Below are 27,146 nucleotides of genomic sequence, written 5' to 3' on the forward strand. Positions count from 1 at the left end.
GAGGTCTTTCCCAAGAGATGTTCCATGCACGTGTAAGCATCACACACAGGCGTGTGTGCACACACACACACGTTTTTTTCAGGCACTAATAACAGGGTATTCTAACACTGCTCTGCCCTTTGCCTTTAATAATATATCCTGGAGGTTCTAACTTATCAACTTCAGGGCCTGTCACAGCTGCATAGTATCCCATCCGAGGGCCCTAACTTATTGAACCAGTGACCTTTTGCTGGATATTTAGGTTAGCTCCAGTCTCTTAGAAATAAGACGACGCTGAGTAACTGTAAAGTGTTGATTTGCATGAATGCAAGGACAGCTGTAAGTTAAAATCCCAGAGTTGGAATTGTTGGGGGCAAATTAAAAAAAAAAAAATTTATGAAAATTTCCAGATGTACCTGAAAGTGGAGACGGCAATGTAATAAACTCCTGTTACTTGTATCCCCAAGTTCCACGTACATCCTGATTTGGCCACACTGGCTTTATCAATCTCCGTTTTGTTGTTGTTGAAGGATTTTAAAGCAAATCCCAGATCTCCTGTCATTTTAATGCTACATACTTTAGTATGTATTTAAAGAACAAAAATAAGCATTTTCTTACATGACCACCATGACATTATCAAACCTAAGAAAATTAAAAGTCGTTTGGTATCATCAAGGGATATGCCTTTTTTTTTTTACATTTTTGTAAATGGAGATGTAATTTGCATGCCATAAAATTCACCCTTTTGAGGTGCACCATTCAGTGATTTTTTTTTTTTAGTATAGTCACTGGGTTGTGCAACCATCACCACATCGGATTCTAGAATATTCCATCACCCCAGAAAGAAGCCCACACTCATTGATCGTGCCCTCATTTCCCCAAGTCCTGCCTTTTCCCCTGGGAGCTCCTGGCAGCCCCACATCTGTTTTGTTCCTGTAGATTTGCCACTGTTCTGGAGATTTCATATAAATGGATTCCTGCAACATGCAGTCTTTTTAATCTGGCCTCCTTCACTCAGTGTGGTGTTTCCGAGGTTCATCCATGCTGTAGCGGCAGATCAGTACTGCCTTCCTTTTTCTGGCCGAATAATATTCCACTGTGTGGATTTGCCGCCTGTTGCTTCCCCACCCATCGGCCAAGGAGCATGTGCATCGTTTCTGCTTTCTGGCTGTTGTGAATCATGCCTCTGTGAATATTCATGCACGAGCACGTGTGTGGACCTGCATGTGGACCTTTCACTTCTCGCATGGATATATACACCTGCAAGCAGGATTGCTGGGTCATACACTAACTCTCTGTTGGCTTCTTGAGCAACCACCCACCCGCCAGATGTTTTCTCCAGCGGCTGCACTCTTTTACATTTCGATCAACAAGTCACGAGGACTCTAATTTTTCCATCTTTTTTATTATAATCATCCTAGTGGGTGTGAAGTGGTGTCTCATTATGGTTTTGATTTGCGTGGCCCTGATGGCTGATGATGTGGAGTGTCTTTCGTGGGGGCTGTGTGTTGTGAATTCTGATCGGTTTCCAATCTGGCCCTGGTCTCTCAGCCTCACGGTGCCTGGTCTTGACAGAGTAGTCTTCTTATACAGAAACCCCCAATCCCTCTTGCCCCCTGTTACTCGGCATGAAATCTGGGTCTCTCGGAGGTCCTCGATCACGCCCTCCCCTGGGGCAGAGTGCGGGATCCAGTGAAGGCAGTTGATGGAGTAAGACTGCCCCGGGGCAGCGGGGGGACCCCAGCTCCACGCCTTACATGCTGGGTGACCTGGAGTCAGTGTCTTCACCTCTCTGATCATCGGTTCCCGGACAGGGTGGGATCATGAAGTGCACTTTTTTCCCTTTATCAGTGTTTACAACTCACGTCCCCACATGGGAGTAGTACGTATCCCTTTGTTTACTTCTTCTACAGTTTTTTTACAGAGTGACTGTGATCTGCCAGGCAGTATTCTAGGAGGGGGCTATGTCACGAACTAGACGAAGGTCCCTGCCCTTGGGGAGCTGGCTTGCTGGTGGGGAGACCCATGATAGGACCCCTCAGAAGGTGCTGAGTGCTGTGGGAAAAAACCGAAACAGGGAAAGTGGGAGGAGAGGGCTGGTGGTGCGAGTGGTCATTTTAACCAGCCCTCCCCCAAAAAGCTGACATTGGAGCAAAGACCTGAAAGCGAGGGGGCCAGCCCTGTTGCTGTCTGCAGGAAGGGTGTTCCCGGCAACAAGAATAGCAAGTGCAAAGGCCCTGAGACAGAGAAGTGAAGACACTTGCCCCAAGTCACAGCCAGTAAGCAATGGAGCCAGGATTGGAGCCAGACACACCAGAGTCTGGTTGTTGTTTTTTTTTTTAAGATTTTTTTTATTTTTATTTATTTGAGAGAGAGAGAGAATGAGAGATAGCACGAGAGGGGGGAGGGTCAGAGGGAGAAGCAGACTCCCTGCTGAGCAGGGAGCCCGATGTGGGACTCAAGCCCGGGACTCCAGGATCATGACCTGAGCCAAAGGCAGTCGCTTAACCAACTGAGCCACCCGGTTGTTGTGTTTTTTTTAATGAACTTTATGGAGATATAATTTATGTACAATGTGATACATCCATTTTAAGAGTACTGTCGGCTGCATTTTGACAAATAGTACCATCCTGTAAACCACCGTCACAGTCAAGACACATTTGCCTTCCCCAAAGAGTCGCTCCTGCCTTCTTGCAATCAGTGCTCCCCGCTTCCTGGGCTCAGGCAGTGAAATCTGCTTTCTGTAACAATAGATTTGATTTGCCTTTCCTAGAATTGGATATAAACGGATTCACACAGCATGCACTCTTCTTACGTCTGGCTTCTGCCACTCAGCAGAGTGATTTTGAGATCCGTCCGTGATGGATTTGTCAGTCATTTGCTTCCGTTCGTGGCTGAGCGGGATCCCATGGTGTGGGCAGATCACGATTTGTGTATCGTTCACCTGCTGGTGGACCTTTAGGTTATTTCCAGTGTTTGGCCCTGACCAGTGGGGCTGCCGTGAACTCTCATGTAGTAATCTCTGTGTGGACACATGCTATCGTTTCTCTTGGGTAAATATCTCGGAGTAGAATGACTAAGGCAGATAAGAATGTGTTTAACTGGAGTTGAAACGGCCCCCGCTGTTTTTCAAAGAGGCTGTGATGATTTGTGTTACCCCCAGCAAGGCTGAAGAGTTCCAGGGGCTCCACATCGTTAACCACCACACGCTAGCGTCCGTCCATTTCATTTTAGACATTCTGTTGGGTACCTAGTGGTATCTCATTATGGCTGCAATTTAAATCTCCCTGCTGACTACAGAGGTTGAACCTCTCCGTTGGCTTATGTGCCCCTTGTCGATCTTATTTTGTTCTGAAATCGGGTTGTTTGTCATCTTCTTTATCGGGTGGTCAGTTTCTTCCTCTGTGCTGCATCCCTGTCCTTTGTCGAAAGGGGTCAGACACTGCTCACTTCTCATTCCAGGGCCGATATTCCAGTTTTTCAAGAAGAGCTGGAAACCTGGGAGTCTCTTACAGAACACGTCTCTGGCTTTCCAAAATTTGGCCCACCAAAGGAACTCTGTGTAAACCGGATCTATATCTGGGGCTTCTGGTTTGCTGGCTGTTAGAGTGACACAGTTGAATGGGGCTCGGTCCAGGCCCTGCAGGGGCACCCACTTCCAAGGACACAGGACCCTGTATCACGGTCCCTGGGGCCACTCATGGTGCTATCACCAAGCTCCCCAGCACCAGACAGGGACCAGCCCCCCTGGTAGGTGTCCATGGACAGTGAGACAAGGGAGAAGTGAATGAGGCACCCATTTTCATGGCCTTGGTTCACTCATTGTGGTAACAGTTAACTTTGAGCATTTGATGTCTTTTGCGTGTGGACTCATTAAATCCTGAAATAGCCCCGTAAGCAGGGGTGATGGCGAGAATATTTAAGCCCCATTGGAACACAGATTGGCAGTAAAACACCCCTATGCATGTTCAAGCAGAACACCACTGGCCTCCGTGGTCTGTTTTATAGACACAGAAACTGAGGCACAGAGAGGGCAAGTCACTGACTCCAGGTTGCCCAGCCGAGAGGGACAGATCGAGGGGCAGATCCAGGCAGCGTGGCCCCAGAGCCAGCCGGACTTTCTATTTTGAAGAAAATTTCAAATCTCGAGACAAGTGGCAAAAATAACAAATACAGAGAAATCTTTCTCCAGATTCACCGGCTTGTGACATTTTACCGCATTTCCTTCCTCACCCTCCTTTTCTCTTGTTCTGTGGGCCAGTGGTGCAAAAGGTATTCTGCCCGTGAGTCTCAGGGCTCTCATCTGGAAAATGGGCCAGTCTGACCTGAACTCTACACACACACACACACACACACACACACACACACACACACACACACACACACACTCTCACACTCACACTCACACACACACGTAAGCCGCTGGAGATTAGGAATGGTACCAGGTGCTTTTTTGGCCCTTGACACTTTGATGTGTGTTTCGGAAGACCGAGGATATTCTCTTACGTAAGCCCAGGATAGTGATCAGGTGCTCCTGGTTGAACATTGACCCAGCGCTGTTATCTGCTCTACAATTCTTTGTATTCTGGTTTTTGTCGGTTGTCCTAGTAACGCCCCGAATAGCTGGATCCCCAACGCACCCCCCCCAAGAGGATCCTGTTTGGGATCACGCATTGCATTTTAGCTGTCTTATCTCTTTCCCTTCCTTCAGTTGGGAGGCTTTTCTTTGTGTTCTGTGACATTGCCTTTTGGAAGGGTCCAGAATAGTTATCTTGTAGAAGGTGCCTCTGTTGAGGGGGTTTGACTTCTGGTTCCTCCCCGTGAGAGTCAGATAGGTTACATATCCCTGCTTGGGATTTTCAGAACCTGCTCTCTTGAGCATCCTGAGGTTCTTCCTTTCAAAGGGACACTTGGCCGGCCTGAGCTCATCTTGTTCCCATCCCGGCGGCTGGCACGCTTCAGTTGGGGACGATCTGTGGCACTTACAATGTGTGCGTTTGGGGGGCATGCGGTTTCCATAAAAAGTGAAAGCAAAACACAGTTTCTCAACAGAAAAAAAAAAAGCACAAGATCATTAGAAGGAACAAAAGAGGAAAGACGGGGGCGACATTGGAATATCCAAAGTTCTAGAAATGCTGAGAACACAAAAGTGATTTGTAATTCTGTTACCCCGGGGAGCGCAGCCTCGTTAGTGTTTTGGCATATTTCCTCCCAATCGATCTGCTTTTTTCCCCCTTGCCCTCGGGGCACTCATTCTTGCACAGTTGACTAGAGTGACATAGAGAGCTAAAGACAGGAGGAAAATTCGGGAAGTGGAGCTCAGTCTAGGGGCGTTTTGGGAACCGGCCAGGCGGGCACATCACGGGTCCGGGGATGCCCGCTGAGAGCTTGTTCCCCCGGAGCTGGGGTTTCCGCCCCACTATGTGGATACCAGCGTCCTCCACTGTCCCTGGGAGGAGATCAGAACCTCGGTGAGTAGGGCTGGGTCCTCGCTGGACCTCTCCCTAGGTCCCCAGAGCCCCTTGAGGTGGCTCCGAACCCAAAGCCCACGGGGCGGCTCAGCCCAGCACAAACCCGGCTGAAGCGCATTGCGCCTAGGACTGGATCCCCCCCACCCCACCCCAAGTTGTGTTTTTCAAAACTTGAGCCTGGGGATTTGAGAACAATAGCTACTATGATAATAGCGCACACTTCTCCAGCCCATCCTCTGAGCCGCAGGTCTTGTACTTTGTACGTATTGATTCGTTTAAGCCTCACACCGTATCGTGGGAGTGTTACTGTTCCCGTAGACCCAAGGTAGAACAGAGGTGCAGAGAGAAGTAACTTGCCCAAGGTTAGGCAGGTGCTTAAATAGCAGAGTAGGCTCTGAACCCATGCAGTCTGGGTGTGTGTGGTGCTTTCTGGCTGCATCTGAAGCAGCAGTTTGCCTATTTATTTAACTCAGGCCTCCATGAGCCCATGTGGTGCTTTTGTGGAACTAAAAACAGATGCCTCTTTCTCATGACCCTTTTCTGCCATCTGCCAGAAAATTGTGGTCATATGTATACACAAATCTACAGTGTCCTAAGATGGGACTGCCTCCCTGGGGGGTGGAGGGGGAAGGGTTGAGGGATTGTGCAGTGTACAACGTGCACAACTGTACACAGTTACCCAATATTTAACAAATATTTCTCAAGTGTCTACTTCAGAGACTGACAATAAACAAGATAAGCCAGTAAAATATTTACTATGTCAGATGTCAATAAGTGTTCCTAACAGAGATAAAGCAGGAGAAGAGGGATCAGGGTGCAGGGGGTTGGGCTGCACTTTTAAATAGAGTGTGTTAGGGAAGGTGAGGTCACTGAGGTTGACATTTGTGTAGAGACCTGAGGGAGGTTAGGGGAGAGGCCGTGTGGGTTTTTGGGGCAGAGCAGTCCAGGCAGAGGGAAGAGTCAGTGCAAAGGCCCTGAGACAGGTCGGTGCCTGGTGTGTTTGAAGAATATTGAGGAGGTCCATGTGGCAGGAGCTGAGCAAGCCAAGGGGAGAGAGCAGGATATGAGGCCAGAGGGTGCAGTGGCAGATCTTGTGGGGTCTTGTGGGCCACAGCGAGGACTTTGCTTTTACTCCGAGTAAGACAGGCACATGAGGGTTCTCAGCGGATGAGGGACATGAACCAACTCACGTTCTAACCAGATGCTGGTGGGGTGGGGGCAGAGAGACCAGTGGGGAGATCGCTGAAGCAATGCAGGTGTAATGTGGCTCTGGGAAATACTTCTTAATTTTGAGTGAATGAATGGATGCTTTCAGCGAAGCGGAAGGAGACAAAGGAAAGGTGAGAACGTCTGTCCCAGGCACCCCCATGCTTAGGAGGAACCAGCCCCGAGAGTGTTGGGAGCCCAGCTTCCAGGCAGGCCTGTTCTGTGGCCAGGGGCGTGGTCAGTTGTCACTGTGTAAAATGGGTTAAACAGGTGGTCAGTAGATATTTGCTACTTTTCCTCTTTTGAATTGTGAAATAAAGGGTCTAGGAATATTTTCATACATAGTTACTTTCTTTTCTTTTTTTTTTCCCCTAGAGAGACCTGCAGGCACAGGGGAGAGGGAGGAAGAGCAGAGGGAGAGGGAGAGGGAGAATCTTAAGCAGGCTCTATGCCCAGCACAGAGCCTGACACGGGGGTTGATCCCACGACCCTGAGACCATGACCTGAGCCGAAGTCGAGTCAGTTGCTTAGCTGACTGAGCCACTGAGTAGGCACCCGTACTTTTTCTTTTTTCTTTTCTTTTTAAGATTTTATTCATTTATTTGACAGAGAGAGACACAGCGAGAGAGGGAACACAAGCAGGGGGAGTGGGAGAGGGAGAAGCAGGCTTCCCGCCGAGCAGGGAGCCGGAATCAGGGCTCGATCCCAGGACCCTGGGACCACGACCTGAGCCGAAGGCAGATGCCTAACGACTGAGCCACCCAGGCGCCCCTGATTCGATATTTCTATGTACTGAGAAATGATCACCTCTATACGTCTCGTGTACATTCGTTGCCATACAGAATTTTTTTTCTTGTGATGAGAACTTTTTAGATTTAGTGTCTAAGCAACTTGCAAATATGCAGTTATAGTATTATTCAGTGTAGTTACCGTGCTGTGCGTTATATCCCCATGACTTACTTATTTTAGAACTGGAAAGGTGTACCTCTAGACCGCCTTCACCCATCTTGCCCACCCCTACCCCATAGATACTTTTTTTAATTTATTTTTTTAATTTCTCTGAAGATTTTATTTATTTGAGAGAGAGAGAGAGAGCACATGCAAGCAAGGGTGCACAAGCAGGGGTTGGGGCAGAGGGAGAAGCAGGCTCCCCGCTGAGCAGGGAGCCCGATGCGGGGCTCAATCCCAGGACCCTGCGATCATGACCTGAGCCGAAGGCAGACACTTAACCGACTGAGCCCCCCAGGAGCCCCCCACAGATACTTAAAAAAACAACAACCACTTTATTGAGATAAAATTCACATGCCATACACCCCCCCCACCATGGCAAGTGGACAATTCTATGGTTTATAATACATTTGCAGGGTTGTGTAACCATGATTAGCTCTACACAAATTGTAGAACATTTTCCTCACTTGAAGAAGCAGCCCTGAGACAGGTGGTCTTTCGTATCCAGCTTCTTTCACTTTGCACGGTGGTTTCATAGCGTGGGTCAGGATGCCTTCCCTGTTTTCTTGCTAAGTAATACCTGCCGTGTGGATGTACCACGGTTTGTTTCTCTGTTCATCCATTGGTGAGTACTTGGTTTGTTACCACCTTTGGAGCTGTTACGGAGAATTCTGCTCTGAACGTCCGCGTAGGGGTTTTTCTGCGGACGTGCGTTCTCACTGCTCCTGGGCATCTACCGGGAGCGAGATTGCTGGGTCGTAGGGGGTTTAACATTTGGACGAACAGCCAGTGTGGCACAAAATGGTGGTTGTACCATTTTGCATCCTTTCGGGAGTAGACGAGCGTGTGAGGGTGTTTTCTTCCCTTCTGGGGGGATCTTTTTGTTGAATTGTCCTGAAAAGTGCACACATCCTAAGCCTGCAGCTGGATGAATTTTCATGGGTTGGACGCACTCAACAACCAGCTCCCAGATGAGAAGCAGACCATGACGTACCTCCCTTCCCGACCTCTCCATCCCCCACCAGGAGCCTCAATCCCCACGATAACGTCATAGTTTAGTGTTGCCTGGGTTTGTACCAGACATATGGAATCCTGTGATGGTGTTTCCTTTTGCTCCACGTCATGTTTTTGGAGGTTCTTCCTTTTGAGTGTTGTTCCTTTTTCGCTGCTGTGTAGTATTCCATCGTGTGGCTCTACCACAGTGTATTCACACGCTCTCCCTTTGATGAGGCATCTGGGTTGTTTCCGGTTCAGGGGTGCTGTGAACCTTCTAGAACATGCCCTCTGGTCCACATCTGCCATTATTCAGAAGGGCGGAATTACACGGAGAGTAGCCCCAGGCTCCGTGTGATGCCAGGTGGAGGTTGTCCATAGGCTCCCCTCCCTTCTTGACGCATGTGTGTCCCACGTCACATGTTCTAGAATTCTTCCTGGATGAGGACTGAAAGCCTTGATTGTGGTCCTTGCAGCTGGTTTTAGCTCTTTCACCCTTGCTCTGTAGACTTGACAAATGTTCTCTTTCGTGGTGCCCAAGCACTGGACACCCGTGCAGTCAGTGTAGACCGGGAGGCACTGCCTGGGGGTCCTGTTGGGCTTGACACAGTCCGCAGGGGGTGCTGCTGCCCCCTAGGGGGCAGTCTGCACATTTGCCCGGAGTTCTGCTCGCCCTCCTTATTGTGGTGGCTCCTGGCATTGAGTGGGCAGGAACCATGGATGTAGACTGTGACTGGCTTAATCTGCCTCCTGGGTTGGTGCACAGGGTGGGAGAGGCAGACAGGTCCTGTGGAGTGTCCTGCACTGACCTGGGGAGATGTGCCCACCTTCTCTGTGTCCCTTCCTCTCGCTCACCCTCTGTCTCTCCAGAGTGCCCTTCCCCCCCGCGCCTCCGCCCCAGCTCACTTCTCACTTTCCCTCCTCTGAGCTGAAGCCCAAGTTCACCACCCTCCCCCACAGATTGGGCTCATCTGAGACCACAGTGGTCACTCGGGCTGTGACACCCCCCCCCCATGACCTCTCGCCTCCGCCCCAGCTCACGCTGACAGCTTTCTTCTGGGTCCCTCGGGCCTCCCTCCCATCTCAGTGGCCAGTCCTCCATTCTGAGCCCGGCCCTGGGGTCTCTGGCCAGCCTAGGCATGGGTCCCCCCCCCGCCCCCCCACAGCCCTGGTCAGTTGTGAGTCAGGCTCCTACACTCTTGAGCATTTGCTGTGGCCGCTGAGAGCGGTCCCCCTCAGCCATTCCATCAGAGTTTACACAAAGTGAACCAAACAGACCCGGCGCTCACCCCCTCCTGGCGGAGACAGGCAGCAGATAAGATAAATCACGTTTACAGCGCGTCAGATAGTAATCGGCGCTGCGAAGGAAAGCAAAGCAAGGAGGTGGAAGTGCCGAGGGGGCGGGTAGGGATTGCGGTTGTAGACGGAATCGGGTTGAGTCTCACTGACCTGGTGACAGAAAGGGAGGTAAGGGCAAATGCCTACCAGACCGGAAGCAGCATGTGCAAAGGTCCTGTGGGAGGCTTGTGCCTGGTGTGGTAGAGCAGTATTGAGGGGGCTGGTGTGGCTGGAGGGGCATGGATGAGGGGCAGAGGGTGGGAGACAGCGACAGGAAGTGGGGGCAGATGGTGCAGAGCCTGTAGGGCTTTGGCAAGGACTTGGGCTTTTACTGAGGGAGGCGGGAGCCCCAGGAGGGCTCCGAGCAGGGGAGGGACCTGGGCCGACTGAGGTTCTAATGTGAGCCCTTTAGCTGCCATGTGGGGATGAGGCTGTGGGAGAACAAGGGCGGTGGACAGAGGAGAAAGAAGCTGGTGAGGCCACACAGGAAGGCCGAGATCCCCACGTGTCTGAGCCTTTGTTCAAGCAGACCCTCGGGTGCAGCTCAGGCCTCTCAGGAAGTCGACCAGAGCTGCACCCCCGACACTTTTAGGTTCATTGAAGACCGTTGAGGATTTTTGTTTCTATAATAAACTCTTTTTTTTAAGTAACTTTATTTATTTATTTTTATTTTTTTATTTTTTTTTAAGATTTTATTTATTTGAGAGAGAGAGAATGAGAGATAGAGAGCACGAGAGGGAAGAGGGTCAGAGGGAGAAGCAGACTCCCTGCTGAGCAGGGAGCCCGATGTGGGACTCGATCCCGGGACTCCAGGATCATGACCTGAGCCGAAGGCAGTCGCTTAACCAACGGAGCCACCCAGGCGCCCTTTTAAAAGTAATTTTAGATCTGCAGAAAAGCTGCAAAAGTAATACAGAGTTTTCGTATAGCCCGCACCTGGTTTTCCCTAATGTTCACATCTTACAACGTTACCATGAAACCAACACTGTCCATTGCCATCGACCAACTGGAGAATGTATTCAGATCTCCCTAGTTTTCCCCTAATGCTCCTGTTCCAGGATCCTGTCCAGGAAACCACACTGCATTTAATCACTGTATCTCCCGAGGCTTCTGTTGGCTGTGACAGTCTCTCAGATTTTACTTAGTGTTGATGACCTTGTTGGTTTTGAGGAGTACTGGTCGAGAGTTTTGGAGAACATGCCTCGCTTGGGGGTTTGTCTGATGTTTTTCTCGTGATTAGACTGGCAGTTAGGGTTTGGGGAAGGAAGACCACAGTGGTGAAGTACCCTTCTCCTCATGTCACATTAAAGGTACTACACACTGTCGGCTTGACTTATTACTGCTGATATTGACCTTGATCACATGGCTGAGGACACAGCACTTTTGATTCTATGCTCCCGGCTATGAAAATGGTAAGCGTGTGACTTAGCGTCAATCTATTTGCACGTGTCAACTCATTTCCATGCTCACAGCTCTGTGGGGTGGACACAACTTGTAACCTGATTTTACAGAGAAGGAAACTGAGGCACGAGGCGCTAGTGGCTCGCCCAAGGTAACACATCAGTTAAGTGGCAGAGGTGGGATTGAACCCAGGAGGTCTGGTTGCAAAGTCCGAGCTTTTCGCCGTCATCTGTTTATTATAAAGTACATATGTACACATTATACAACCATCATCTCCATCTAATTTCATATAAATGGAACCATATGATATGTGAGCTTTTGTGTCTGTACTTTATTTTTAATCTTTTGGTCTCTTTTTGAGCCCCTTTTGCGTGCCCTCCATCTCTGTTACGAGGATTAGTTTAGTTAAAAGTCAATGGTATGGTGTATATAAGTCGACTTACTCTGGAATGTATTCTCAGGCTAAGGGACATCATGCTGCCTGCTTTGGGGATCCTGTGCCCTTCCCTGAGACACCTCACTCCCCTGACCGCCTGTCACCTTTGCCCAGCATCAGTCCATATATTGATTACCCGTCCAGCTGAATCTGTTTTATCTCTGAGGTTAGGGAATAAATAGAAATTGACTTTCTACCAACAGAACAGAACAGAGCCCAGGACGAGAGGCGGGTATGTGTGGACATGGCATGGGGCCGCAGTGGCCCCTGACTCTTAGTAAACGGAGCTGGTGCCAAAACAAAAAATAGTCATCCATATGGAGAGAGATGGAATTGGATCCCTACCTCACACCATATACCCCAAGATAGTTTTCGGATTCAAAGTCACAGATAAACTTAGAAACTGTTTAGATTTTGGGGTGAGGACAGATCCTAAAACAAGATACAAAGGGCATTTCTATGAGAGGAGGCCTTGGGGGCCTGCACCTCTCTGGCCTCCGGGCTCCCCTGCAGCCTTTTCTCTCTCTCAGGCTCCGAGCGTGCGCACAACACACGCCTCTTGCCCTGGGTAGGGTGCGTTAACCCGGGTAATTAGTAGCTTTGGGACCCTCAGAATACCTTAGATAGAAACGTTTTCACTGAAGAAGGTGCTTGATCAAACCAGAGAGCTTGTATAAGGCTGTGTTTGCACATCTTGCCTGGCTACACTCAATTACCCGCTCTGCCCTCCGATCCCGCTCAAATTCTGCAGGGCCCTTGATTCAGCTCTTTCCCTACTGCCCCCTGGGCAGTTGATCCATAGACTCTGCTGCTCTGCCATCATGGCCAGAATCCGGCCAGTTTCCATTTTTTTCCCCCGCCACCTGCGTCTCCCCTCTGGGCTGCCTGCCCCTGTCCTCACCTCCTGCAATCCATTTTCCACTCAGCAGCCAGAGACATCCTGTGAAACCCGGGTCAGATCATGGCCCATGCTGTTGAGAGCCCCTCCTATCTCTTGGGCTCCTTCAGAATAAGTCCAGGACCTCACCTTGGCCCACTGGGTCCTCCATTGCCTAGCCTTTGACCTTGCCTCTTTGACCCCTCTTCACCTCCTTGCTGTTGCTCAAGCACCCCCAGCACATTTCCACCTCAGGGTCTTTGCATCTGCTGTCCCTTCTGCCTCAGATGCCTTTCCTTGTGTGTCCACGTCGCTTCTGTTCTTCTCTCCATGTCTACTCAAACGCCTCTTATCTGGGAGGATGTCCTGACCACTTCAGCTAAAAATGCATCCCCCTCCTTCCCTACCCCCTTCCCCCGTCACCTTTCTCCTCCATCCTTGCCATTGTCCACTCTGCTGTATGTCGTATGTCTCCATGGTCGGACTCCTGCCAGCACAACATTAAGTCTGAGAGAGCAGGGATGTCTGTTGTCTTCGCTGCTGCCTCCCCAGTGCTGCTGAGAACGACACAACCTTAAATAAAATGGAATCGTTTTTTTGGCCACTGAGTGGGGAACCAAGTTTAGAAGGAACCAGAGAGGAAGCAGGAAGGCAGTTAGCGACTCCCCCGCAGCGCTCCAGGCAGCGCTCATGGGCATCTTTACACGGACAGTGTTGGTTGCAAAACCCAGGGAAGGATGGGGGATTTATTAAGAAACAGGAGGAAGCATGGTGTCTTGGAGCCATTGAGGTTAGCTAGTTCCTGAAGACAGCTCCGCTCTGATGAGAAATTAGAAAGCTGTGCTTGAATCCAGGAAGAAAAGCATTTCACGGCAGGAGGGTGGAGGGAAGGATGGCCGCTCGCTGCCCGCAGATGCTCGGGCATCCAAGGTTTTCACGGACATCAGAAAGCCGTCCAGGCTTCGGTGTCCACGAAATCTGGGTTCAAATCCCGGCGCTTTCTTTTACCACGGAGTAGCTTTTGGTCTGTGTGCATTTGGCTGCAAGTAACAGTTTACCTGACCGGTGATGGCTTAAATAATATTCATATTTTTTTCAACAAAATTTTTTTTAACAAATATCTTTCCCTGTTTAGATGGACTGTAGTTTTCCGTTCAACCTGTTTTCTACTGAGGGTCAGTGGATTGTTTCCAATATCTTGCTTTTATAAACGACTGCCTACATGTACACCTCACAGTTGTACCTACAGGACACATAAGTGAAATTGATACATAAGTGAAGTTGCTGAGTAAGGGGTGCATGCATTAGAATCTGGAGAGCCTCATTATTTACAGACGCCATATTTGTGAATTCATCTGCTTGCTCTGTATTCATCCTTGCAACCCAATCATCAGTCCTCCCCACAGTGTTGGTCGTCTGCAGACATGCACAGAGCCGGGGTAAAAATTTGAGTCTCCCTGTGTGCCCGTTCCTAGTGGAAATCGAAAAAGCAAACACTCTGCCTTCTTGTTTTAGCTCCCATACTGCAAACAAGTGCCCTTTTGTGATCTAACCTTTAGTGCCATGTTTTTCACACCACCACTTTGTGGTGGTGATTTCACCGTTTAAAAATGCCCCAAAGCCTAGTGCTGAGGCTCTCCCCAACGCGCCCAAGTGCGAGAAGGTTGGAAAGTGCCTCATGTAGAAAACACATGTGCTGGGCAAGCTTCATTCAGACATGAGTTATAGTGCTGTGGGGCGTGAGTTCATTGTGAACAAATCAGCAATATATATTAAACAAGGTGTATTTAAACGGAAACACACATAAAACAAGGTTACGTATTGATCGCCTGATGAAAATGTGACCAGAGGCTCACGGGGACCTAACCCTCGATTTCCCCCAGGAGCAATAGTTCAGGATTCCCTAATTCAGTGATCGTAGTGACTTTATAGAATGTAACTACCATGAATAATAAGAATCAATTGTACGGGCTTTTTTTTCCTCTTACACGCTAGTTGTGCTTTGCTGGGATATAATTTACGTGCAACAAAATGCACACATCTTAAGTACACAGCGTGATGAATTTTGACAAATACTACCCATGTAACCATTACCCACATCCAGATCCAGAACATTTCCATCATCAGGGAAGATTCCCCCTCCCTCTGTCCCTCCGCCTGCCCCCTTGGGGCCACCATACCTCTGATTTCTTCCCACCAGTTTCACTTGCTCAGAACCTTACGTGGAGCGATCACATCGTGGGTGGTCTTCTCTGTCTGGCTTCCTTTGCTCACCACGATGCATTTGAGATTCATCCGTGTTTTTGGACGGTAACAGTAGTGATTCCCTTTTATTGTCCACTGTGCGGCTGTTACACAGTTTTTTTCCCATTTACCAGGCAGTGTACATTTATCTGTGTTGTTTCCAGTCTAGGGCTTTTGTGAAGAAGGCTGCTGTGAAAATTTTTGTGAAAATGTTTTTGTACACATTCTTTTCACTATGGTCATAGAGTAGGTGTATGTTTAACTTAAGTTAACCCAGGTTTCTCATCCTCTTCTGGAACAAGATGTCTAATGGACCATTCCAGGGATTTGGGGAAACTCAGTATTGCCAGGCTGCTGGATTCTGATTCTTTTAATTTTCTCCCTCTGGGGCTCAAAATAGCTGCTGCAGCACCAGCCATTGTCATCATGCTTCACATCAATTTTCAGGCAGGAAGAAGGAGTAGGGGCAAATAATCTTCCCAGTGTAGGGCTCTCTTTATCCAAGTGTAAAAATCTTTCCCATGTTCACAACTTAACTTCAAAGGAGGCTGAGGAAGGAAGTTTCTGACCAAGGGGCAAAGGCCTCTGCTCATAGTGACTCATCCTCGTGCGTGGGTACATTGCTGAATGAAACCAAATGCAAGTTCTGTTGACCAGGAAGTCAGGAAGGGAGTGGCTTTGGATAATGGGCAACCTCTTTAGGCCTGTTGACCCGTGAGGCCACCTTGTCACTGGCTAGGAACCCGTGGCTTATGTTCAGTATGAGAGCAAGAGCCCTGGGAGGAAAACAGAGACAGAAGCTTCTAGAACAACGGTTCTCCCGAGTGTGGTCCCTGGACCAGCAGCATCTGCATCACCTGGGGACTTGTTCGAAATGCACATTCCCAGCCCCGCCCCAGACCTTCTGACCAGTAAACCTTACTTTAAAAGCCCTTCGGGTGATTCTGGTGCAGTTTCAAGTTTAAGACCCAGTGGTCTAAAGCATGCGCAGTGTTTTGGAGCTTTTTGTTTCTCCTTTGTTCCTCTGAGCTCCACTTGGTCCTGACCTTGAAGCCTTCCCTGTTGCCCGATGCCACGGGAGGCCCTGTGTCCAGTCAACCTAATTATTCCTTCTGTTCTCTTCCCCCACCCCACTGCCTGCTTCCCTCCTTCTCGGAGTTTCTTCTGTTTCTCATAAAGCAGCGTTCAGAAAAAATGTAAAACCTTTTGAGATACCTGATTTTCTTGGCAAGCCCGCAGCTTTATAGCTGCATTTAGAACAGCAGTGGATGGTAGATAGTGGGGGGAGAAAAGGCACAAACTATTCTAGTGTGTAACTACCTGTATAAACTAGGCTTTTAGGAACTAGACACCAGTCGCTTTATGAGCAATCCAAGTTTTATAGGGCATGCTTTAATGTTGTTAAACTAATTCAATGATTTTAGAACTCTAAAGGTCACTGAAAATAAAGATGGTGTAGATTTTAATTGCTCTTCAAATTGCTTTTTCTCTCTCTTCCCCAAAGGGGTGGGAGTGGGTGAGGAATCAACATTTTTTCCCTGTTTTCCTTTTTTGGCTTTGAAAATAGATACAGCATGCCAGTGGCTACATATTCAGGGCTGAGCTAGCTCTTACTGGGCCTTCCAATGGAATTGAAAGAAGTGTCTCCCCTGGGAGGGCACAGTCCCCTGGTCCCCTTTGTGTGGATTAGAAGAGAGTCCTTTCTCCGGGTGGATATTGCCCTTCTCTGGGTCTCACTGATGTGAGCAGAGCCTTGGCTGGATTTGAGGCCCCACTTGTCCCCATGACTTAATTCCTTTGTGTAGTGAACAACCTGTGCAACTGTACATGGTGGTTTGTGTATATATATTGTATACCCAGGATGGATCTTAGAAATTTACATGCTATACTAGTTTCCTGTGGCTGCGCTAACAAATACCACCAACGTGGCGGCTCACGGTTCTGGAGGCCACAAGTCCAAAATCAAGGTGTTGGCAAGGCCACCCGGGCAGTCAGAGTTGTACCTTCTGGAGGCTCTAGGGCAGAGTCCTTCTTTAGCTCCACCAGCTTCTGTGTCTTCCCTTGGGTCCGTGAGAAGATCACTGGTCATTAGATTTAGGGCTCACCCAGACAATTTAGGATGATCTCATCTCGAGATCCTTAATTACATCTGCAAAGACCTTTTTTTCCAAATACGGAAGACCACATTCACAGGTCCGGGGTCGTAGACATATCATTTTGGGGAATTACTATTCAATGTGCTACAGATGCCCTGAGAAAAATCAGAAGAGGGCAGTTTCTGGGCATTGTGGTATGTGAGGTCCACTGCAGGAACTCATCACTCAGTGTTGGACCCAGGTGTGTGGGAAATGAGCTGAGTTTTCTGCGATGCTTCAGGACAGCATAAGGGGAAGAGGGCATAAGAGGTGGGGTGCTGAAGGTCCTTGCAGGAAGTGTACCCCTGGGGGTTGGGATGGGGGGCAGCTAGCCAGTCCGGCACCATCATGTAGTTCCCACGAGCCTGGAAGCCTGTTGGCCTGGGTTCACATCCTGGCTCTGCCATTCTGCTAACTGAGTGACCTTGGGCAGGTTCCCTAACCCCTTTGTCTGCCTCGGTTTTGTCAGCTGTGAATTGGGTATGAGGATCGTGGCACCTACTACAAGGGATTGTTGTTAAGAATGAAATGTAGGAAGATGGAGCACTTAGAACAGCACTGGGCATTTTGTAAGCGCTCAGCAAACCTTGGCTTTGGTGATGAAGAGGATGATGAAGCATGAAGTTGTGGCATTCAGGGGTGGAGGGGACAGACCCGGACCACTTCCAGTGCCTGGACTTCCAAACACCAGGGAGCCGTGTGAGGAAGGCTCCTGAGCAGGGGTGAGCCTTGTGGTCGGGCAGGTCAGCCTGGTGGCCGGTGAGGAAGGGAGCCTGGCCAGGAGGAGGCAGGCTTTGTGTTGTCGTTTGTGCGTGGTTTGATTGATGTTTTTACTGGTGGACTTGAACTGTCATTGCCTGCTCCAATTTGTCAGTGCCGGGCAGAAATGTAGGAGGTGCTGAGTGACACCTGTGAGTGAATGAATGAATGAATGAATGAATTTAATAACATTAATAACATTTAAATAACATTTAAAACACGTAACAGGCAGGGCGCCTGGGTAGTTGAGTCGGTTGAGTGTCCGACCCTTGATTTTGGCTCAGGTTATGATCTCAGCGTTGTGGGATCGAGCCCCACGTTGGGCTCTGCACTGAGTATGGAGCCTGCTTGAGATTCTCTCTCTCAGCCTCTGCCCCTACCCCCACTCACTCTCTCTCTCTAAAAATAAATAAAAATAAAATAAATTTAAAGTTTGTAACAAGCAGTAGACCATTAGCACGGACTAGGTGGTCCTGGCGTGGTGTGGAAGGGTGATCCTGCAGGCTCCCTGCTGGGCCAGGTGTCACCCTGCAGTTGCTGGGTCCTGGGGGTGTTTCAGGACATCCCAAGAGGCCAGGTGGAGTGCTGGGGGCTCAAGCAGCGTTTATTTGCCAATCAGGGTGGAAGTGTTTGAGTATTTTAACAATAGGTGCAATCGGTTGTGAACAAGGGTAGTATTAACACAGGCTGGGTGGATGGATAGATGAAAAACGATGGGCTCTCTATGTGAGCAGGGACAGTGGCTGTGGAGAGGAGGAGAGCGCTTGGGGAGGTTTGGGACGTAGAGTGATGGATAAAACTCAGATGGAGTCAGAGGTGTGAGGTCAAGGTTGGTCGTTTGTCTCTGAAGAGGGCTGTTATCAGTTAGCTGCCGCTATGTAACAAAGAACCCCCAAACTATCGCTGTTTAACAAATTATCCACAGGGCGCCGGGGTGGCTCAGTTGTTGGTTAAGCGTCTGCCTTCCACTCAGGTCATGATCTCAGGGTCCTAGGATCGAGCCCTACATCAGGCTCCCTGCTCAGTGGGGAGTCTGCTTGTCTCACTGTGCCCCCCCCATGTATGCTCTCTCTCTCTCTCTCTCTCAAATAAAAAAAATCTGAAAACAAACAGATTATCCACAAAGGTAGTAGCTTAAATGAACAATTGTAGTATGCCTGGGTTTTACAGGTCAAGAATTTGACATGGGATTTGACAGTGGGTCTCTCTTCCACAATGTCTGGGATCTTGGCTGGGAAGACTGAAAGCCTGAGGGCTGAAGGCCTGTTCATACACGTGCGCGGCACCTGGGCTGGAATAACCTGATGATGGGACTTTCTTTCTTAAGATTTTATTTATTTATTTATTTTTTGGGGAGAGAGAGAAGGAGCCAGGGGGGAGGGGCTTAGAAAGACACACCATCACTTCTGCTACATTCTGTTGGCCAAAGCGAGTCAGCAGGCCAGCCCAAGGTCTAGGTGTGGGGTGACAGACCCCATCTCTTGGTAGGAGGAGCTGCCAAGAGTATGGATGGGACCAGGGAGAAGAATTGCTGGCCACTTTTGCAATCAGCCACAGTGATCTCTTTTTCAGATCCCCTTTCCACCAGCCCTGTTCCATTTTGCTGAGCCCTCTCAATCAGTGACACTCAGAGGGCAGTCCTTGACCCGTGGAAGCCGGAGAGAGTCCTTGTGATGGGTTGCAGAGATATCTAGAAATGCAAGCTAAGTGATCAGGGTATGTCTGCCTGCAAATAATGAGAAACCCTAATAGTGGTTTGATCTGTAAGGATTAAGAAGTCTGGAGGCGGGGGCGCCTGGGTGGCTCAGTTGTTAAGTGTCTGCTTTGGGCTCAGATCATGATCCCAGAGTCTGGGATCGAACCCCGCATCGGGCTCCCTGCTCCACGGGAAGCCTGCTTCTCCCTCTCCCTCTCCCCCTACTTGTGTTCCCTCTCTCGCTGTCTCTCTGTCAAATAAATAAATAAAATCTTAAAAAAAAAAAAAAAAAGTCTGGAGGCAGGCAGTGCAGGAGGAGTTGTTAAGAATCCAGTCTTTTTCTGTCCTCCCAAAGGCTATCCTCTGTAGGTGGGCTTAACTGCCGTAGGTTTATTGCCTCGTTGTTGCAAAATGGCTGCGGCAGCTCCAGTCTTCTCAACTATACTCGAAGCTGGAAGTGGGGAGCAAAAGATTTTCTCCCTAGAGGAGCTCTGTCTTTATATTCTGGAAGAAAAACTGTCCCTAAGTCTGTGCCCTTTGGCTCTTCCTATTTGCAGAACCATAGCTGCCTTAGCTTCAAGGAAGCCTAGGAAAGTGAACGTTTGATACAGGGGATAGGAGTGCCGCTGGTGTAGTCTAATTATTTTCAAGCTATTTTGACCACAACCCACAGTAGGAAATACGTACACACACAGACACACATAATTGAAACCAATCTCACAAACTGATATTTAACGCTTACCCATGGATGAGGCCTTTTAATATTTCCTATTCTGTTCCATTCCGTTTTACTCTATACTATTTAATTAAAAGGAAAAAAAAACTCCTGGTCACAACCTGCTCATTTGATTTCACAACCCTCCAAGGCGTGACCCATAGTTTGAAAAAGACTGACTCAGAACAGGCTTTGTTTACATCTTGGAGTTGGCAAGTGTTACCCTGAACGGCTTCAGGCTTCTGTGAGTAAGGCGAGGGGAGGGCTGGGGAAGTGGTGTTTGGAAGACAACAGTTAGGCTTTGCCACATCGGCTTCTCTTCCTATCCCTTCCTGTCGGCAGAGGATACGGTTCTGTAGACTTGCATGTTGGTTGCCCATCAATCCCCCAGGGGTTGCTAAAACTCTTCGCTGGGAAATTAGAACGAGCCTGTTTCTGGAGCCGAGTGGAGGCTTTGAATCCCGCGTCCTGCTAGGCGACCTGGCTTGTGCGCGGCTCCTGATGACAATGCAGAACTCCCCGCTCACATTACCAGTGCAGGAGACATTCACACAGTTTCTGGAAGGACACTTTGTCATTGTTGCGTCAGGCCTGTTCTCCTGAGCTGCTTGTGGTTTTTTGGTCCCAGCTTTTCCTGCTTTTTATAGCGCGGTGGTGAAGAATGAGGTCTCCAGAGTCACAGGGTCTGAGTTCGAATTTTGGCTCCCCCCCCCCCCGGTGTGGTTTTGGGGGCAAGTGTCCAGACCCTTCTGAGTCCCAGCGTCCTGCGCTGTGACGCTCGAGACAGTGTCCCTCCTGCCTCACTGGTGACAAGGAGGGGGTCAGTGGGTATGACGTTAGCATGAGGCCCGATACAGGGAGGCACTGGGATGGGGTGGGGGTGCTCTTCGGGGTGCATCGGACAGCTCTGGCTGAGTTTGTGCAGTAGCAAGCGAGCCCCGCTTCTCCGGGGCTTTCAGTGGCAAAGGCTCGTTTCGCGCCCTCGTGGATTGGCTGTAGCTCTGTCCATGTGTCTGTCCCCTTTGTTCTGGGACTCAGAGCCAGGTGATAGCTCTTAAAGCTTCTGCTCCACAGGGGCTCAATACATCCACTCCCATGTGGACAATTTGGGGCTGGCAACTTTGCACACTGTGGCCCCCCGTCACTTTTTTTTTTTAAGCTTTTGGGGATGCGTGTGTTGAGGAGAGGGGTGTCCAATGCCACCCCTGATTGAGAACCACGAGTCAGGCCCCCCAGGGCCAAGGATTGGGTGCGCTTTTGCTCATTAGGGTATCCCCAGGCTGGGCACACAGTGAGCACTTCGTAAATGCCCTTTCTACCAGGCTGCTCTGGACAAATGAACGGATTTGTCTGATGACCTCTGTATGTTCATTTCTTCATTCCCTGAATATTTATGGCGCTCCTCCTGTGTAAGCACGGGCATCCCGCAGGGGAACAAAGCAGACAATAAACAATCAGACATGATACTTGGTATTAAAAAGTCTTTTTTTTTTTTTAAGTAAGCATTTTTCATTATGGAAAATTTCAAACGTGCACCAAGTAGAGAGAACAGCCAAACGCAGACCCCCCCCCCCACCCCGGTCATGAACCACCTTGATCCATTTTCAGTTGCTACCACTCTTGCAGACCAGCTTGCTGCAATGATGGAAATGTTCCCAGTCCATGCTGCCCCACACGGTAGCTACCAGCCACGTGTGGCTGTTGAGCACTCGAAACGTGGCAAGGGGGATTGAGAAAAACCTTCATGTCATTGAACTTTCTTATGTGAATTTAAAAAAAAAAATCTTTGATACTCCTCATTGTCCTTTTTAAAAATTTTCATGGTTTTTTTTTATCGTGGTAAAATATGCATAACGTAAAATTTACCACCTTAGCCATTTTTTTTTTTTTTTTTAAGATTTATGTAAGTCATCTCTCCCCCCGCCCATTGTGGGGCTCGAACTCATGACACGGAGATCAGGAGTCCCACACTCCACCGGCTGAGCCAGCTGGGCTCCTTCCCCCACCCCCCCGCCCCTGCGACCTTATAGCCATCTTTAAGCGTGCAGTTCAGTGGCATTGGAACACTCACCCTGTTGTGCAACCACGGTCCCCATCCACCTCCAGAACTTTTCATCTTGCAGAACTGAAAGTCCACACCCACTAAACAGTACCACCCCACCCCCCCTTCTCCCCGGCCCCTGGCGGCCACCATTCCACTTTCTGTCTCTGGGCACGTTACATGTTGGATCATGTAGTGTGGGTCTCTTTGTAACTGGCTCGTTTCACGTAGCGCGATGTCCTCCCGGGTCATTCGGGTTGTAGCCTGTGTCCGAATGTCCTTCCTGAGTAACATCCCATCGGAAGTCGCCACCGCGTCTCCATTCATCCATCGGCGTGGGCTGTTTCCACCTTTTGGCGACTGTGGATAACGCTGCTGTGACTTTGGGTGTGCTGAGATCTGTTCAAGACCCTCCTTTTTCCGTTCTTGGGGGGGGCGGGGGGGATATACCCAGAAGTGAATTTGCCGGAGCATATGGCAGAGTGCTATTTTTACCATTTTGAGGAACTGCCAGCCTGTTTTCCAGCAGCTGCACCATTTTACATTCCCACCAGCAGTGCACGAGGGTTCCAATGTCTCCACGTCCTCAACAATACTTGTTGCCTGGGGTTCTTTTTGTTTTGTGCCGCGTTTGATAGTAGCCCATCCTAATGGGTGTGAGCTGGTGTCTCCGGTCGCGACCGCATTGCCCGGACGATGAGTGATGTTGAGCGTCTTTTCATGTGCCTGTGGCCGTCTGTGTATCTTCTTTGGAGAAATGTCTTATTCAAGTCTTCTGTCCTAATTCCATTGAATTAACCTGAACTTATACGTAGCTGCATGTGGCTGGGGGTCAGCCGTATTGGTCGGCACAGGTCTGTATGCCCCCCGAACACCCACAACTAGGTTCTTTTGGGGGGAAATTGGGCATTTTACCGTTTCACTCCTAAATACTTCAGGGTGTGTTTTTAAAGGGTAAGGACTCTAAAGAAAAAGAAAAACAACACCATGATGCCATTATTACACTATTTTTACATTATTTTTTTAAGTAGACTCCACGCTCAGCGTGGAATCTAACGCAAGGCTTGAACTCACGACGCTGAGATCAAGACCTGAGCTGAGATCAAGAGTCGGACACTCCACCGACTGAGCCACCCAGGCGCCCCCATCCACTTTGAATCTTAATCACAATTTCTTAATATTGTCAAATACCCGGCCAGTGTTCGAATTCTGTCTTTCAGCAGCTGGTGGGTTCATTTGTGTCCTTCAAGTCTCCCTGTGACTGCTGGCTTGAGGGCTGCAGTATAGCTGGCTAGCCCCGCGCAGGCACGTTTCCTTGGCTGTCTTTGGCCCATGGCCTCTCCATAACCATTCTGTTCAGCCTCGCGTAGCTCATCTGAGAAATGGGGGTAAGAACGGACCTGGAAGGATCCGAGGAGCCTTGGTGCCTGGTGGTTTAAGTAGGACCGTGTGCATGACCCACAGCCGAAGCAGGTGGTATATAAAGCCTTCCAGAGGTGCTCAAGGGTGACACGGGGCAACTGGCAGCAGGTGGCCAAGCCAGAGCTCGGGGACTTTTTTCCAGCCTGACTGGGCTGGGGCCAGAAAGCTTTCATCTCACGTTGCCCCGTGAGATCCCCTTCACAGCGTCAGTTGAAATTATCGCAGTAGTATACATCACTCACAAAATACTTTACCACGTGCGAAGATTAAAGGCATTCCTATGGAACAATCCCGCGGGGGGGGGCGGCGCATACCGTTATCTGAATTTTCCAGGTGGGGAAACCGAGGCACGGGTGTGGGGGCATTAAGTAACTTGTTGTAGGCACACAGCTAGTAAGTGGCAGGGCTGGGGTGGGCCCTGGGGCGGCTAGCTGCAGAGCATACCACCCCGCCGTCCCACAAGGGACCTTTATCAGTCTAGGTGCACCCGATGCCCGCCATGAGCACTTGGTGGGCCACTGGTGCCCCGCCACCTCGGAGCTGTTGGCTGCGCTGGAATCTGAAGCATTTATTCCAAATGTAACCACTCTGGCCCCTCTCCCAATTTCTGACCTCCTAGACCCAGGGTAGGTCCTGGGAATGAGGGTGAAGACAGCAGGGATGAGATGAGACAGGGTCAGGGAGGCAGAGGGTGGAAGCTGGAGGCCGCTGCACCTTTGCCCTTTTCTTGTGAGCGAACTCACAAAACAGCAGGATCAAGGCCAGTATTGATGCCAGGACTTACTCTGCACAAACCGCAGGCCCTGTTCTAAGAGACTCTTCACCGCCACATGAGACATGAGGACTGTGATTCCACCCATTTGACCAGTGAACACACGGAGGCCCAGAGAGGTGAAGTCACTTGCCTGGGGTCACCCAGCCCATACATGGTGGAGCAGGGACCGGAACCCCTGACTCCAACCCCTGTCATTTCATGCTGGACCTCTTGGCATCAACCCGATAGGAGACATGGGAGGCGGAGGTACCAGACCTGCTGATCACTGACATACCGTTTTCTTTTTATTATGGAAACTTTCCAGAATGTACAGAGTGATGAGAATGGTACCGTGAAGCCCCCAGGTACCCCTCACTCAGCCTTAACCGTTATCAACATCCTGCCACACCCTGTCGTTCCCCCCCCCCCATCCCACTACCACTTGATGGTGACGATTTGGGTTTTTTTAGAGCTTTTTAAGGTCAGATTTACATGTTTTGAACTTACATGCGCAAATCTGAGCTGTGACATTTTAAACCCTCACGAAACAGGCACCCCATCACAAGGCAGAGCATTTTCCTCTCGTCTAAAACCAGCCCCCCTTCATTTCTCTGCTGTTACTGGTGGAATGAAAATGCACAAATGGGATCACCTGGGTGGCTCAGTTGGTTGAGCGTCTGACTCTTGGTTTTGGCTCAGGTCTAATCTTATGGGTTGTGAGCTTGAGCCCCACGTCAGGCTCCATGCTCAGCATGGAGTCGGCTTAAGACTCTCTCTCCCTCTGCCCCTCCCCTGCTCAAATAAATAAATAAATCTTAAAACACACGCACATACACAAATTAAAAAAATCCTCACAGAGACATACATTCACCCGCGGGCCCCATTTGGAGAGTTCTGATCAGGAAGCACTCGCTCCTGGCTCTTAATTCTGCTGGCCCGAGGTTTGCAGAGCTTGGGCCACACCTGAAACTCAGCGCAGAGGGGAGGGAAGACCCCACACAAATCTGGCTGCTCTGGCAAAGCCACCTTGGGTGCTCGTGGACACCCCCAGGCCATGGCAGTGCACCCGGAATCTCACTGGGACAGGATCCCATGTTCCTGGGTCATGTGACAGATGGCTTCTAGATCTTTCTGAGGCCTGGGCCTGCTGAGCAAGAGGGGAAGCCACTGGGTGCTCCCATTCCTCTCGCTTTTTTGAATCTGAACTATTCCAAGCATTCTTAAAATGATAACAAAGGCTGCCACCCAGCTTCATCTTATCTTGACATTTTTGCCATATTTGCTTCAGATTTTAGAAGAGAAACAGCATGATGAGAGGAACGAGAGGCACATGCATGGGATAGCAGTTAAGGGCGGGGACTCTGAGTGAGTCTGCCTTGGCTCAAGCCCCAGCCTGGCCGCTTTACCAGTTGAGGGCTCTTGGGCGTATTGCACACCGTTCTGAGCCTCCGTTTCCCCATCTACGGAACAGGCTAATAAAAGTGCCTGCCTTGCAGGGATCTAGAGAAGGTGAAATGGTTCATACCGGTAGAGCGCTTAAAACCAGTGATGGGCGGGCACCAACATCGTGGTCATCACAGCCGTGTCCATATTTGTGAAGCTGCCTACTCGTGAGCACGTATAACCCGCAGATCAGTACCGATGCACTTCCCTGGTCACCAGGGGACTTGAGAAAAGTCGGAGTGGCCCCGAGTGTCTGTGCCCGCTGAGGTTGAACAAGGCCACGCTTTGCCTTCTTGGTTCAGCTCCCATATTGTTGAGTGCCATGGTTTTCGCATCTTTGTGCTCTTTGTGGGTGGTTTTGCTGTTGAAAACGGCTCCCGGCGTAGGACTGAAGTGCTGCCTGGTGTCCCCGAGTGCAGGAAGGCCAGGATGTGCCCTCCAGGGAGAACGCGTGTGTTAGATGAGTGTCCTTCAGGCACGAGTGCACAGAGCTGTTAGCCGTGGGTTCGGTGTTAACAAATCAACAGTTTATATTACCTTAGGTGTCTCTAAACAGAAACACCAGTAGACTGAGGCTGTGTATTGATGGGTTGATGAGAATGTGAGCAAAGGCTCGCAGGAGGCCACCCTGTGTCTCCCCCCCACCCCCTACCCGCCCCGGGATCGGTGGCGTGGAATTCACGACCGCGTGCTCACGGCAGCTGTGCAGAACACAAGTGCCTCAAATAACGAGAATCGACTGTGTTTTATGAGGTCCAGGTGTCAATAAATTATATCATATGACGTTCTACCTTGCTGTAGTACGTGTGGCTATGTAGCGCCCTACCCTGTGCTCTGTGTGTGCCTGTCGCATATGGGATCACGTGTAGTGTTGTCTCACCTGCTCCTAAACTTGTGTTTGACCCCTTCTTTTCTTACCTCTTTACACGTGGCCTGGTCAACCCCTCTCCTGGGCTCCCCACTCACTCCCTCCCTCTGCCCATCCTTCTCCTTGTCACGGACTTCCTTACAGCCTCCCTTATTCTCTCCACAGCTGGCCCCCGAAAGGACACTCCCCAAGTCCCCAGCCGGGGGCCCTGCGTAGACCTGGAGTGGACACCCCCTCCTTCCCTTCATGATTCGTTTGTAGCGCAGGTAACCGGCCAAGGGTCCCTGTTCGTGCCTGGAGGGGTGCTTGTCCCTCATTCCACCTCCCTGGGCCCACCCTGACCCCCAAAAGAGGAAGGAACACTCCTTCTTGGCAGAGCCTGACTTAGCCAACACCCTTCCGCCCCTCCCCCTCCGGCCT

At 49.9% G+C, this 27,146-nt stretch overlaps 1 protein-coding gene across 4 annotated transcripts in view; it reads left to right on the top strand.

The window, feature by feature from the left end:
- BICRA (BRD4 interacting chromatin remodeling complex associated protein) overlaps positions 1-27,146 on the top strand; it is a 76,630-nt gene that overhangs the window by 25,359 nt on the left and 24,125 nt on the right. For all 4 annotated transcript variants that reach the window (XM_088027688.1, XM_028088181.2, XM_088027689.1 and 1 more), the window contains exon 2: positions 26,892-26,992. The gene's annotated coding sequence lies outside the window, so the exon portion shown is untranslated. The remainder of the gene's footprint in view (positions 1-26,891; positions 26,993-27,146) is intronic.

Source organism: Eumetopias jubatus, unplaced genomic scaffold (genome assembly GCF_037043125.1).
Source record: "Eumetopias jubatus isolate StellerSeaLion01/CBP00866 unplaced genomic scaffold, mEumJub1_p1.0 scaffold_10, whole genome shotgun sequence".
Lineage (NCBI taxonomy): Eukaryota > Metazoa > Chordata > Mammalia > Carnivora > Otariidae > Eumetopias > Eumetopias jubatus.